This window comes from Anabrus simplex, chromosome 4 (assembly GCF_040414725.1).
Source record: "Anabrus simplex isolate iqAnaSimp1 chromosome 4, ASM4041472v1, whole genome shotgun sequence".
Classification (NCBI taxonomy): Eukaryota; Metazoa; Arthropoda; class Insecta; order Orthoptera; family Tettigoniidae; genus Anabrus; species Anabrus simplex.
This window is the reverse complement of record NC_090268.1, coordinates 118,082,260-118,098,065: the sequence shown is the minus strand read 5'-3', so window position 1 is coordinate 118,098,065 and position 15,806 is coordinate 118,082,260.

Here is a 15,806-nt window from a genome sequence, read left to right as displayed (position 1 = left end):
TAATATGTCATTCCATTTCGTCTCATTTCGTACCATTAGGGGCCGATGACCTAGATGTTAGGCCCCTTTAAACAACAATCATCAATCAATCAATCAATCTCGAGCTCCCACTCATATTGTTTTGAGGTGAACTTATTTTTTCTCAACCTATTCTTCTTTAACGTAATGTAAATTGTTTCTTTCTTAAGTCACCTCTTTAGTATGGGATTAGCCCTTGTATTAACGGCCTAGTGCCAAGTAGGTTTTAAACAAAGTGTATTAGGAGCGCAAGTTCGCCTCCTCTCAAATTGTTATTTTAGAGGTCATGTAATTAATCTTTTTCTCACTTAATAGACCTCAGTAGGTTGGGTATTTTACCCCTGTGTCTATGTCCTGAGAGGACAACTTGAAGGTGGAGTTTGGTGTGGCCTTTGAGAGGCTTAAAGTTTGAGAGCGAGTGGCTCTTTCTTGAAAATTGAGTGTTGTATGCCTCGAGGAGGCTTTTCTGTGTAATTTGGAGCAAGTGCTCCTGAGCATGAATGGGGTTTTCTGCCCCTCTGTTAAATCGTATTTTGGAGTAAGGTTGGGCTGATTGCCCAAGAATTGTGAAGCCGGGGCGCGAAGCCCAAATCCGGTAAATATTGTAACTACATTTTGTTGACTTGCTACTCTGTACCTGCCATGCTTGTTATTTCTTTATTTTGAAAAGAAAATATAACCTTGTTAATTTTACATGAACTCTAATTTCATAGCTTGAGACCCGTTCACACCCGCACCTTCTTTCACCTCTAACTACCGCAAAAACACGGTAACAATTATTATTATTATTATTATTATTATTATTATTATTGTTGTTGTTGTTGTTGTTTTTCCAACCCTTGTCCTGTTTCCCTACGGGGTCGGGTATGAGGTGAGATGAATCTGTCGTGGCGGATTTTATGACCGGATGCCCTTCCTGACGTCAACCTCATCAGAGGAGTTAATGAGATGAGATGAATGACGTGATATATGATAGTAGGGAGAGGGTGAAACCCGATGCCGGCACATAGCCTACTCCTGTCGAATAACACCAAGGGGTCTGTTCAAGGCTTAACGTCGCCATCCGACGGACGAATCACCCTCAACAGCGTCATATGCCCTCATTACATATGAGCACTGCGGAGAGGTTTGGAATTTAATCCAGGCTTTTGGCACGCAATCTAGTGATTAGAAATTGTATACCACCACCTCCCCTACCCTGCCGGCCAACATTCTGATGGTGAAAATGTTTTCGACCAACGGGACTCGAACCGGCTAACCTCACTGTCAGACTGTTTAGACTTCAGCGCCTTAATGATCATGGCCACCAGGCGGGCTCTATTATTATTATTATTATTATTATTATTATTATTATTATTATTATTATTATTATTATTATTATTATTATTATTATTAACCTTCCATTTCCATCTTTGCTTTGACATTTTTGAGGGACAGTCACTAAATTTCCCCTGACTACCCTGTGCATTGTACTACTCATAGACCTTTTATTGCCTAGAAACACTGGAGTAATTGCCATTATTGAAAATCTTGTTTTGTCCATTCCATTAAAAATATTATTCCGATTATTTATTTTTATATCTTCTTTTTGAAGCCACTAATTATTGATGAAGCTTGTAATACTGCGTCACGAAAACAGACAATGGTAAGGAATTTACATACTCTATTACAAAATCGCACACTTCACATGCTAGTCTTGATTCCATTTGCGACTAGCGATGACAATATCAGTCGTATGAATCCAACGCACTCCTCTGACTACAATCTGAAACTAGCTAGGGCACGCAGTACAAGATGACGTCACGGTCATGTGCAATCGCGTCATCCAGGCCATTCGCTCATTGCCATTAATAAAGTGTCTACTTCTTGCCAGTGGCCTGATAGTAAATTAGCATAGCTGTGATTTCTCTCAGACTTATCTGTGACGTATTGCTACAGATGTGGCTACTGATTCACGTAATGTCAAGTGACACATTCCTAAATCCGCTTTAAGTCACGTGAAAATGTGTCCTCGCTTAAGAGGTTAATACGAGGACACCGACCAGCATGGAAAAAGCGCGCGCTTTTACTGTTAGAGCATCACTACGAATAACGACCTCTTTCATAGATGTTCTGCCTTGCCAACTAATACTATAATAGTAGGGACGAAGAAATAGAGATGATCACAACGACAATGTTGCTCTTCATAGAAAAGTACACGAGTCCTCGGATATTCGCAGACGAGCGAAAGAGTATCTGACTTTTCGTAGGATAAGAATCTGAGGACTTGGAAGGGAACTTTTTCGTCCCAGAAGCGATACATGAAAACAAAAATCAAAGGTAAACAAAATGAACGTACATACATTACGTATACATAAAATAAAATATTTAACTATCTAAGCATAACTAAAGAAAGAAAAGAAATGCCGAAAGATAAAGCTGACTCAAACTAATAGCTACATAAACGGATATACTTTTACACTAATATGCATATTGGACACTAATCAATTGCATGTACTGTAGTTTCTATCTAAACTGTCTTCGCTCCGCCGAGCAAGTGTCAGTGCGGTGTTGGACACACAGCTAGCTATCAGCTTACATCGGGAGATAGGGGTTCGAACCCCACTATCGTCAGCTCTGAAGATGGTTTTTCGTGGTTTCCTATTTTCACACCAAGCTGTACCTTAATTCAGGCCACGGTCGTTTCCTTTCCACTCCTAGCCCTTTCCTATCTCATCGTCGCCATAAGACCTATCTGCGTCGTGTGACGTAAAGCAGATTGTAAAAAAATTGCCTTCGCCCAGAAAAGGGTAAGAGCTATGTCGTTGCCACGTGCCTTTAGCAACTCCTCATCACTGCAAGGCAGGTACGGGAGAACACGATCAGTGGCACATATATTTTACATTCTCCGCACTGACACAGGGTTGATTCTCCTAGGCTCGTAAGCTGAGCTACCCTCATTTCCCTAGGTAGTCCGCGGTTTTACCGACACTTGTTCTCAGTCTGCCCACGTGGCCCAATCCAGGTTTCTTCAGGCTGGAAAGTTTTCAGATGTTTTTATCCATGCTTGCAGACTGCTCTTGTTGTCCTCAGCCTATCCCTAGCTTTCTCTGGTGACATGAGCGGCGAAGATGTTGAGTGAAAGGAGCTTTTCCTATATTGCTGTCGAGGTCTCGATGCTTCGTAATTGTGCAGAGGATGCTGTTCATTATCTTTAATCAGGGGCGTAGCCAAGCGGGGTGGGGTTGTTACTGGGAGTTAGAACCCCCTCCCCCTGGAAATTTTACAAAAAGAAAATAAACAGGGAAACTGACAATAAACAAGAAAGATTCAGAGACATAATTGTACTAGAAGCCTCGAAAGTTGGATTTTAGATTGTAAACTGAACATACCATACGCTGTAAAACTGCTGACCTTGATCGTATTATTTAAGTTCTGTATTTTAATGTAAGATTTAGTAGTGTGCTGCAGTCTGAATATCAACATAATTCACTCCATGTGAAATTTGTGCCGGACAAAGAGGAGCGGGACAGATTTTACTCCGGGTACTCCGGTTTTCCCTGCACCGCAGACGCACAAGCACATTCACTGTGTTCTATCATCATTTTGTAACTATAACTGTATTCTTTCATCTGGGTAGACATCAAAGTGTCAAACAGAGATAACAATGTTTCCTTACGCAGAATTATACCTGACAAAGGAAATGAAGATAAAAATCCACATCCTGTTTCCAGTCATTCGACCGGGTCCGAAATGGAATGAATGAAGTCCCCGTCTAGCGGTGAGGATGCGAACTGTGTCGGCTGCCGAAGCCTGTCGTACTCCTCTGGGGCAATGATTAATGAATGATACTACGAACCTGCTACGCGGGCGTAGCAGTGGGAGAATTGATACTCCCACGTGGCGCGTCCCAGGTGGCGGATAGGGGGGTCCAAACCAGCTTGCGGGCGGACTTGAGGGAAATAAAATACCTCTCGCGGACCAAACACACACCCCCTGTGGGTGGGGGAGGCAGACGAAGAATTCATCCATGGTATCCCCTGCCTGTCGTGAGAGGCGACTAAAAGGGGCGACCAAGGGATGATTGAATTAGAACCATGAAACTACTTTTGATTAGTACCACCACGCGGAGAGCATCATGGGTCGCTTTTCCTTGCGAGTAGTACCACTCTGTTAGGTTCTCAATAGTTTTGTGATTCGTAGCACTCAAGCGGGGTTCAGTGTTGGTTTCCAGTACTCGTGAGTCGTACGCATGTGAGCAACACCACGGGTCTGGGCGTTGCCTGTGAGTTGTAGCACTATGTGAGCGACACCGTAGGTCTGCGTTGCCAGTGATTAGTACCCACTGTGTGAGGAACACCACGGGAATACCGGCGCCCGTGATTAGTACACCTATGTGAGGAACCTCATCGGTTTGCGTTGGCTATGAGTGGCGCCATTGTGTGAGAAACACCATAGGTCTGCGTTACCTTTACGACGTACAATACTTGTGAGTAGTACCTTAATGTTTGGAACACCGTGAGTTTACGCTACCGTTGATTAGTACCGCAGCTTAAGAAATATCATGGTTCTACTTTACTCGCGACATGTACTATACTGAGGGGCCTTAGACCTGGTTTGTGGACCCCTTTAGACATCAAGCATAATCGATTCAGGACTGTGCTTTATAAGTGGTCCCTTGGTCAGTAATACTATTATTTATGACCGTTTTTGAGTCGGATCCACTGTTTTTTGTTAGTTTGTTTCTTGTTTGTTTTGTTTTTTGGGCTCATGTCCATCCATTCATTTTTCATGACATTTTTTATTTATTTTGGTACGTGGATTTTTTGAACTTGTTGTCATTTCATTTCGTACCATTAATGGCCGATGACCTCGATGTTAGGCCCTTCTAAACAACAAGAATCATCATCATCATCATCATCATCAATTAATGATAGATGTAATTGGAATTATACTGGAGAGTGTTGCTGGCATGAAAGATAACAGGGGAAACCGGAGTACCCGGAGAAAAACCTGTCCCGCCTCCGCTTTGTCCAGCACAAATCTCACATGGATTGACCGGGATTTGAACCACGGAACCCTATGGAGAGAGGCCGGTGCGCTGCCACCTGAGCCACGGAGGGTCTCTTGACAAAGAAACAACTTAATTATAATATTCTGCTTCATGTATAATTCTGTTACCATACGTTTTCTTCTTCAGATAGTTTATACATGTATTTATTCAAACATTAGTTTCGGCAGACTGGAGAACCTAACAGTTAGAAATAACTGAGTCGACACTGAACGGAAATAGCTTCAGATATCGACAAAAAAAGAATAATAATAATCAAAAATGATATTGTATTAGACAAATCTCTAATGAAAATCTCACTCCACAAGCCAACTGGTCGAGAGGGTTGTGAGGTCCCGTAGCTGCTGTGTAAGATTAAGTAACCTACTAAAATGTTATGCAAATGTGTACACTAAGTAGCTACATTAAATCATGTTTGTCCACGAACCTGCTACGCAGGCGTAGCAGGGGGAGAGGTGATACTCCCACGTGGCGCGTCCCAGGTGGCGGATAGGGGGGTCCTAACCGGCTAGCCGGCGGACTTGAGGGAAATAAAATACCTCTCGCGGACCAAACACACACCCCCTGTGGGTGGGGGAGGCAGACGAATAATACACCCACGGTATCCCCTGCCTGTCGTGCGAGGCGACTAAAAGGGGCGACCAAGGGATGTTTAAATTGGAACCATGAAACTGCTTTTGATTCGTGCCATCACGCGGGGAACACCAAGGCTTGCTTTTACTTGTGCGTAGTACCACTACATTAGGTACGAAATTGGTTTGTGATTAGTAGCACACAGGAGCACCGCGCGGTCGGCTTTTGCAGTACCTGTGAATAGTACCACCATATGAGCAGAACCATGGGATGATAGCTACCATGGTTCTGCCTTGCCTATGATTAGTACCCACTATATGAGGAACACCACGGGATAGGGAGAGGTCCCTGTGGTTAGTACTCTTCTGTGAAGAACACCATAGGTTTGCGTTGCCTGTAAATGGCACCGCAAAGTGGGAAAACATAGGTCTGTATTAAATGTCGAATTTCATAAGCTCTGAGTAGTACAATAATGTGTGGAATGCCGCAAGTCTCTGCTACTTTTGATTAGTACCATAACAGGACAGCTACCATGGTTCTATTTTGATAGCGATCAGTACCGTTATGAGGGGCCGATAACTTCGATTTAGGACCCCCTTTTGACTGCACGCATAATCGATTCATTGTTATGCTATAGCAGTAGTCCCTTGGTCAGTAATACGATATTGTCACGTCCGTTTATGTGACTGTGCGACATTGCGTATCGCAACCACTGATTGTTTTAAATTCATGTCCATCCATTCATTCTTCATTGTTACATTTTTGAATTCTGGTCAGTGGAGAATTTTAGACTTTTAATGTCATTACATTTCGTCTCATTTCGTACCATTAGGGGCCGATGACCTAGATGTTAGGCCCCTATAAACAACAATCATCAATCATCATCAATCAAATCATGTTTGTTATTTTAGAGCTCATTTTTGCATTTTTAAATACCTATTTTCATTATTTTACTGCTTATTTCCTAAATTGTAAATGCTTATTTGTCTTCCTATTTTAGCCAAGATAAATGCCGTACTTCCGGGCTCTTGTTATCTCTGGTTGTATTTCAGTCATGTGAAAGAAGGTAATGTTCACTTTTTTATGGAATATACTTTTCTAAAATACTGTACGATAATTACTGCAATGTAGGTATTTATCTGTCCTTCCCGAAAGCACGACGCAGATGTTGTTTCTCACGTCATTGACACACTAAACTCTTTTCTGTAAGTATTTCAAGGCTAACGCACGTTTTCTCATACATACCGGTAATTACTCTTTGTACATCCCGCGTGTCCACAGATTACTACTGCTACGGAATTAAAACGTAAAGGAAAACGAACAGAAGATGCCAGAAGGACGCTTGTAAAAGAAATGAATGTGAACAGAGCGCTCATAACAGCCGGTTGTGTCCCATTTGCGATCAGTCCCATTTGAGATCACAGTAAAATTATTAGCAGCCTGTCAGTGTTTTCCAACGTCCATGCAGCAGCGGGACTACTAATTAGGGCGTACTCCAGATAACCGTGTGGTAAGGCTAGGCTCGGGGATTCTCTCAACCCGTCCCCTCTCTTTTGAACTTTTTTTGAGGTAATATTTGTCTATAGTTTTCAACACACTTATTCCAGCTATAGACATCCTTCGTTGATGTAGCTTTTGTTGTTACCTGCGTGTTTACTTACAACATGTAGTTCATTGTGACGAATACAGGCAAGCCGTGGATACTCCCACATAAATTTACGGGGAAGTCAAGGATATTTGGTGATATGGGTATGTTTAAAACAGAAGAAATCCCAGAGTAAAGGAAGACTAGAATGTCAAAACGATGCAGTGGTGAGAATGATCGATCATCAGTGCGTTCCTGACAAGGCGAACTTGGACGTAAAGCAAGCTATATTTCCAGCGAACCATTGATCCCGCGAGGAAACCAGTGGGGAAGTTACTCGGGTATTTGACGAAGAAATTCAGCCTGTACTAAACAGGGGTTACGAATTCGTTACAAGGATGGCGCGCTTCTACCATTTAAAGAGTACGCGGTACCGATACAGGAGCCATGCTAAAAAAAAAAAAACCATGAAGTTCCGAGGAGGTTGTTCAACGTGAGGAAATCCTAAAAATGTTAACACTGATACTTTCACAGCCCATACTTGTAGACATGATATAGGCTTTCGGGCTTCCTTGTGAAGTCTTCCTCCGGAACAGTCGATATTTTCTTCTGAAGACGCGGAGCTTAAAGCATTTTATCTTGTTCTCTTGACTCGGCATAAGCCCGAAAGACAATCTTAAAAATGTCTGACAGGGATTTTCTCTTGACCGATGATGGTGTGAAAGGTAGTGTTGATGTTCGGTGAAGGCTAAGGAAAAATTTTGAAAAGAGAAAATTCTTTCTTCATGGACACGGCATTAAAAAGCTACAGTAGCCAGTTTAATGAACTGTATTCCATACATGTCGACCTTGCATACACAGAAGTTGAAACAAACGTTGCTCCAGTCGTCTTTGCTCTTCTTCCTGACAGGCAGAAAAATGGAATGAATCTCATTTACGAATGCTACGATTGCTTCTACGAGAATTACCTGATTGGCAGCCAGAGGCGATATTTACTTGTTTTGAAACATCGGCTATCTCTGTCTTAACGGAGGTACTTTCTTTAATTAATATCCGCAGTGTTTTTTACGCACTGTATCTGGAGGAGGGTTCAGCATATTGGTACCGGTAGGACTACTCTATAAAAGGAAAATGAAGACGTCAGCCTGTGTGTACGAATGTGTGCTGCCCATGCTCTTCTCAAGTCTGAAAAATAGTTAAGAAGGCTGGCTATATATCTACGGGCAAGCGCCAGAAGAAGAAAAACTCGTCAAATTCCTTGACTACTTCGTGGACCAATGGCTACAAAATCCTTAAGTACCACCTGAATTATGTAACTGGTGACGTCATAAGAGGAATAATTCAGTAGAAGGATGGAATCATAAACTGAACAGTCAGATTGGAAGACCACACCCCAGAGTAACCGACCTCATCGAGTACTTAAAGTCTCAAGTTGAGAAATCTAATCATATGATTCTGAGGACAGACTTGAATTTAGAAGGAGTGAAAAAGAAAAGGCTGAATTAGGGAGTCGGATGGAAGAATAGCAATGATTACTGGGAGGTACGAAGAAGATTCTGATGTTGGAAAGTTTCCTATGACGATGTCTTACGTTCTGAAACTTGAGTGATGCCAAAAGGGCACTGAAGACCGAGTACGGTTGCCCATTCGGGTCCATAGCGTCCATGGGTCACCTCAAAACAGTTGAGGTGCCTATTTACGAAGAAGGCGCGCAGTCCTGGCTGGCGCCAACAATGAATCTTTTCGCACTATCATTATACAATTCTTATTTCTTACACTTATTTTAATCGAAACATTTTCTTAAGTTTTTGAATTCTGTACGTCTAATCCGAGCGTGCAGAAAAAACATTTTATTTATATAGCTGAATGTAGGCTGAGTAGCCGCGCGTGTTAAAGTGCTACGTCTATGGAGCCATGCTCTGCATTCGGGAGACGCGCGGGTTCGAACCCCACCGTCGGCTGTCCTAAGAATTGTTTTCGTATTTTCACTTCCAGCTAAATGCTGGGACACCACGAACCTACTACGCTGGCGGAGCAGGAGGAGAGGTGATACTCCCACGTGGCGCGTCCCACGTGGCGGATAGGGGGGTCCTATCGGCTTGCCGGCGGACTTGAGGGAAATAAAATACCTCTCGCGGACCAAACACACTACCCCCTGCGGGTGGGGGACGCACATGTAGAATACATCCGCGGTATCCCCTGCCTGTCGTAAGAGGCGACTAAAAGGGGCCCAAGGGACTCTCAACTTGGGAGTGTGGATTGGCGACCACGGGGCTCTTAGCTAAGTCTTGGCATTGCTTCCACTTACTTGTGGCAGGCTCCTCACATTCGCCTATCCTGTCCGACCTCCCTTGGTCAACTCTTGTTCTTTTCCGACCCCGCCGGTATTAGAGCATTCGAGGCCTAGGGAGTCTTTCATTTTCACGCCCTTCGTGGCCCTTGCCTTTCTTCGTCCGTTACTTCATTTTTCGAAGTGACGGATCCCTTCTTTCTTCTTCTTTTATCTCTCTCTTTACCTCCTGTGGGTGGGGGACGCAGACGAATAATACACCCACGGTATCCCCTCCCTGTCGTGAGAGGCGACTAAAAGGGGCGACCAAGGGATGTTTGTCTTAGAACTATGAAACTACTTTTGATTAGTACCATCACGCGGGGAACACCATGGGTCGCCTTTACTTACGAGTAGTACCACTATATTAGGTACGAAATAGGTTTGTGATTAGTAGCAGCAGAGAGTGCTTCCCCTGTGGGTTTCCAGTACCCGTGAGTCGAACCCATGTGAGCAACACCGCGGGTCTGGGCGTTGCCTGTGAGTTGTACCACTATATGAGCGACACCGTGGCTTTGCGTTGCCTGTGCTTAGTACCCACTATGTGAGGAACACCACGGAAATACCGGGGCCCGTGATTAGTACAACTAGGTGAGGAACACCATCGGTTTGCGTTGGCTATGAGTGGCGCCATTGTGTGAGAAACACCATAGATCTGCGTTACCTTTACGACGTACAATACTTGTGAGTAGTATCATCTCGTGTGGAACACCGTGAGTCTTCGTTACTTTTGATTAGTACCCCAACATGATAAATACCATAGCTCTACTTTACTCGCAACATGAACCATTCTGAGGGGCCTTTGACCTGGATTTTGGACCCCTTTAGACATCAAGCATCCTCGATTCAGGATTATGCTTTATAAGTGGTCCCTTGGTCAGTATTACTATTATTTATGACCTCTTTTTGCGTCGGATCTACTGTTTTGTTTGTTTGGTTTCTTTCTTTTTGGGGGAGTTCATGTCCATCCATTCATTCTTCATGTCATTTTCTTATTTAGGTCAGTGGATGATTTTGATCTTTTTGTTGCCATTTCATTTCGTACCATTAGGGGCCGATGACCTCGATGTTAGACCCCTTTAAACAACAAGCAAAAAATGATGGGACAGTTCCTAGCCATAGGCCATAGCCGACTCCTCCCACCTCCGTACCCAATTTCATTCACGGTAATACATTTCATCTTCATTGGCTCCTCATCTGAGGTTGGTATCAGGAAGAGGCATGTTACAACAAGAATGTTTTGAATCTGAGAAGTGTAAAATATATAACGGGTTTAGGCCTAATACGCCCTCCTTTTGTCCTGCTTTTTAAAACTCATATGACCGCCTTTATACCCACAACCATTTAATAACCTTAAACAAAAGGTACATTTATGTGCTATCAGTCTCTGTTTATCTATCCCGATAAACGCATCAGACTCAAACGGTAAACATAAGTAATTTAATGAATTTCAACATCAGAATCTTCGCACGTGGTTTTAGCCAGTTACTTAAGGGATGTCTCCCTGTACCAGTCCTTCAGTAGCCACGAACCTACTACGGTGGCGTAGCAGGGGGAGAGGTGATACTCCCACGTGGCGCGTCCTAGGTGGCGGATAGGGGGGTCCTAACCGGCTTGCCGGCGGACTTGAGGGAAATAAAATACCTCTCGCGGACCAAACACACAACCCCCTGTGGGTGGGGGACGCCGACGAAGAATACACCCACGGTATCCCCTGCCTGTCGTGAGAGGCGACTAAAAGGGGCGACCAAGGGATGATTGGATTGGAATCATGAAACTACTTGTGATTAGTACCACCACGCGGGGAACACCATGGGTCGCTATTACTTGCGCGTAGTACCACTATGTTAGGTACCAAATAGGTTTGTGATTAGTAGCAATCAGGAGCACCGTGCGGTCAGGCTTTTACGGTACCTGTGATTAGTAGCACTATATGAGCGACACCAGGGTTCTGGCTTGCCTATGATTAGTACCCACTATATTAAGGAACACCACGGGATAGTACGAGTCCCTGTGGTTAGTACACTTATGTGATGAACACCATAGGTTTGCGTTATCTGTAAATGGCGCCGCTATGTGTGAAACACCATAGGTATGTATTACATGTGCGAATTTCATTACCTGTAAGTAGTACCATAATGTGTGGAATACCGCGAGTCTATGATACTTTTGATTAGTACCGCACCATGTCAAATACCATGGTTCTACTTTTCCAGCGATAAGTACCATTATGAGAGTGTGATGACCTATATTTTGGACCCCTTTAGCTTGCAAGCATCATCGATTTAGTATTGAGCTATAGAAGCAGTCCCTTGGTCAGTATTACTATTGTTCTCCATCAGTTTCTGAGACTGAGGCATTGCGGGTCGTCTCCACTGATTGTTTTAACTTCATATCCATCCGTTCATTTTTCGTCCTCCGTTCTGAATTCTGGTCAGTGGAGGATTTTGTATTTTTTATTTTGTCATTGCATTTCGTCTCATTTCGTACATCAGGGGCCGATGACCTCGATGTTAGGCCCCTTAAAACCACAAGCATCATCATCATCAGTCCTTCAATAGGGAATTCCCTCACAGCAACCTGGGTGAAGTCATTATGTTCTCACTGATAAAAGTGATCGCAAATGGGACAACACCGTTCAGCCATGCAGTTAGGGTCGCACAACTGTGAGCTTGCATTCGGGAAATAGTAGGTTCGAATCCAAGAAAATGCTGGGGCTGTACCTTAATTAAGGGCACGGCCAATTTCTTCCCGCCCTCTCCTATCCCATCGTCGTCGTCGTAAGACCAATCCCAATATGCGTCGGTGCGTAAAGAAAATTGTAAAAAGCAATAATCTGATAACACTTAAAATACTCGTTTACAGGAAGAGGAATTATGGATTGGAGTAATTTACCAAGAGAGATGTTTGATAAATTGTTGATTAGTTTTATAGGCTCTGGAAAACGTGTTTTGGCATGTAAAAGCATAATTTCCCGGAGAACCATTAGAGTTTCAAAGAAAATGTATAGGACTTTTCTTTTGTTGAAAAGTGAATTCTAAATTTATATGTTCGGGATTATTTTATGACAGGACCAACCATTTGTCAATTATTTTGCTTTTTAGCGTAAAACAAATGAGCAAGTTCAATGGTAGGTTCTCCGGCGATTAGGAGTTAAGAGACCGAGCTCGATAGCTGCAGTCGCTTAAGTGCGGCCAGTATCCAGTATTCGGGAGATAGTAGGTTCGAACCCCACTGTCGGCAGCCCTGAAAATAGTTTTCCGTGGTTTCCCATTTTCACAACAGGCAAATGCTGGGGCTGTACCTTAATTAAGGCCACGGCCGCTTCCTTTCCACTCCTAGCCCTTCCCTGTCCCATCGTCGCCATAAGACCTATCTGTGTCGGTGCGACGTAAAGCAACTAGAAAAAAAAAAAGTTAAGAAGAGATGTTTATCTAGTAGTAACTTCTCCTTAAGCAATAATTATCACCATCACTACCAACACCACACCACCAAATTCGAACCAGCCGATTGGGAAGCTAGTATGCTAATTACCGGTTTGGGAGATGGACGAGTGGATCAGGGCAAACGTATTTGGAAGGAATGCGAACCTGGTTCGAGATTGTAGTTATCACTAGGGCTCGGATATTTAAGACCTAAAAATAGCCCAAATAAGCAAGCAAATATGATCTCAAAAGTAACGAAATATGACGTAAAAATTAGGGAATGTGACCCGAAAATGATTAATTTAAATATGGCCACTTTAAAAAATGTTATAAATCGAAATGGCAATTCCTTTGATACATATTTGTTAACTAAATTCTTTATTCTTACTTTCATATCAATTTTCTGAATATACATATTTAGCAGTTATTCACAGTGCATTGTCCTCAATTTACTTATCAAACATTTGTGAATACATAAGTACTTATAAAGTACTAAGTTCGCTAAGATTATCAGATCACACAATATTTTAAAAGTCAAAACATGTTTGCACACTTCATTGGTGGTTTGAAATACAAGAAAACTAGAAATGAATCTATTTTTTAAATATTTTGGAACGTTTGAGCCCAGATTACATTAATATTATTCAAATGCGTTAAAAGTTTAAATTGAGCACGACGAAACGAATTAAGTAGATGTCTTCGGATACATTATGGTAGTGCGGCAAGGCAAATAGTGCAAACTCGCATAACTTTTTCATTCTTCTGCGCGGGTGGTACTGAAATGTATGACAAGATTCTTCTTCAAAGCATCAGACGCGAAATACCTCCGATTATCACTTAACACATTCTTGTAAGAAGAGAAGCTCCTTTCTACGTCACAAGACGTTATTGGTGCATATTTAAATAATATTAAATCACTGCTGTCGCGTATGAACTCATCTTGAAATGTACTGGCACCTTCTTCTCCAAGAACATCATTTTTCTTGCACACACAGCGAAAACTGTCACTTCGGTTAAGCAAGTTTTGAAGTTTCCGTTTTACACTGACGCCAACTATTGAATGTGATCGTTGTGCTGAGTATTCAACACTTCTGACAATTTCAATACGTGCATGAATTTCTAAGCTAGCAGTTTCTAAACGAGCAATTGCACTCGATATATTTCCAAAGTTCGACTTAATATATGCCATACTTTCTGACAAACTGTTGAAAAACAATTTCCGCGCAATATTGATAGAAGAGGCAGAGTATTCTACTTGCATTAACTACAGATGTGATACGGAAAAGCAGTTTTGTAAATACTAGTTCTCATTTGGAAAGTTGACGATGACTTTGCACAGCTACAGCTGTCACCAAACCGCCGAAATTTGACCGAAATATGATGTTTCTACGAAAATAGTTTAAAATATGACCTTATGACAAAAAGTAGCCAAAATATGCATTTATATGACAAATATAAAACACTTAATTGTGACGATAATCACCTGATTTGCATCAAAATCCAATAAGGAAAGAAAATAGAGACGAAGGAAAAATATGGCATTTCCTAAACATCCTAGCCCTAGTTATCACTAGACTATACTTTTTGCAGATTATTATTATTATTATTATTATTATTATTATTATTATTATTATTATTATTATTATTATTATTATTATTATTATTATTATTATTATTATTGTTCCGGGTTATTTGTGGAACAGCAGAGGTGAAAGAAGGTGCCGGAATGAATGGGTCTAACTACAAAGTCAAAGTTAATTTAAAATTTTAACAAAGGTTATATTTTCCAGAAAACAATAGAAATTTGATAGCTTTTCACGTTAGGGAAATTACAAAGACATAGCAGTCAAAAAACGAAACTTAGAAGGATCCAAGAATTTTAACTCTCTTGGGCTACAAGCCCCTAGTTTTACAATTTCGAGCTCCTAGCTCAACGCACAAATTTGTTCAAGGGCAGAAATCCCCTAATAACACGGAGCACTTGCTCCCACTTTACAATGTCAAGCCTCCCAGAGGCATTCTTACAACACTAGAAAAGAGCTGACACGCTCTCAGTTTTTCAAGCCTATTCAAGGCAATATCAGACTTTACAATTACTTGCCATCAAGGCACATCTTACACAAATGAAACGGGGGTATCTCGTACCCAACCTACTGGGCCTTAGCAGAAAAAGAACAGGTTAAGTAAATGGCCCGAAACACCAAGTTGAATGGAGGCGTGTACTTGCACTCCTAAATATGCATTCTCAAAACCTAAAAGGCACTAGGCCGATGAAACAGGGGCTATTCCAAAACTATGGAGGTGACTCGTATAAGAATAATTCAAGACATTACAGAAAGGAAGAAAACCAGTTACAAAACGTAGTCACCTCAAACCAATATGAAGGGGAGCTCGAGAGGGTAAATCACTCTCTATCCCCGAATTACAGTTGCAGGTTTTATGAAGTCTTTACATAAGCCGGCAAAAAATTACATTTAAAAAAAAGTAGGTTACATGGTAAACGTTTCGGACCTTTCCTGCGGGTTAAACTGCTGAGCTAGCAAGAAATAAAGATGTTAAACGGTCATTACCTTGCTGAAGAACTGCTGTCTGATGAAAGAGGCACCACCCGCCTCCTGCTTCACATACACACACACCGTTAGATGTTGATCAAAATGGCCAGGAGACGTGAAAATCCGCAGTTTATAAACCCTCGGGGAAAGTTCGAGACCTTTCATGAATAATCAAGCTACACCCTCTTACATTTATTGGCGGATACAAGGTTACACACAAAATCGAAGAAGAAACCCGTGATTGGTTAGAAATTAATTACAGAAATTAGGGATT